Below are 478 nucleotides of genomic sequence, written 5' to 3'. Positions count from 1 at the left end.
GCCCTCCTGGTCAGAGCCGAGGTCCACGTGGTCTTCTCCAGACAGCTCCTCACCTGGGGCTCACAGACCAGGGCACATGGGTGCTCCCAAGTCATCTCACAAGGCGCTTAGGCTAAATGTTACAGCAAGTGTTTCAGCAGGTGGTCCTGAGGACAAACCGAGCGGCACACGGAGAGTCGGAGAGTCAAAGTTTATTTGCTGGCAGGCTCAGAGGGGTCTTGCCACCAAATTCTAAGCTCTGTCTACTCTATTTTTCACACTTTTATTAAGTTGGGGTGGTCCGACGGGTGGGGTCTCAGGTGGCTAATGCCCACCAGGTAATAGGTTAGTTGATGTGTCAGGTAATAGGTTAGTATTATGTTGATGCACCAAGTAATAGGGTAGTTGATGCACCAGGTAATAGGTTAGTATTTTGCTGACGCAGGTCTACCCTGAGGGGTGGGGGTCTCAGGTGGCTGATGTGCCAAGTAATAGATGG

Source organism: Propithecus coquereli, unplaced genomic scaffold (assembly GCF_000956105.1).
Source record: "Propithecus coquereli isolate 6110/MARCELLA unplaced genomic scaffold, Pcoq_1.0 Scaffold120, whole genome shotgun sequence".
Taxonomy (NCBI): Eukaryota; Metazoa; Chordata; class Mammalia; order Primates; family Indriidae; genus Propithecus; species Propithecus coquereli.
The sequence above is the reverse complement of the archived record's forward strand: the minus strand, read 5'-3'. Positions refer to the sequence as shown.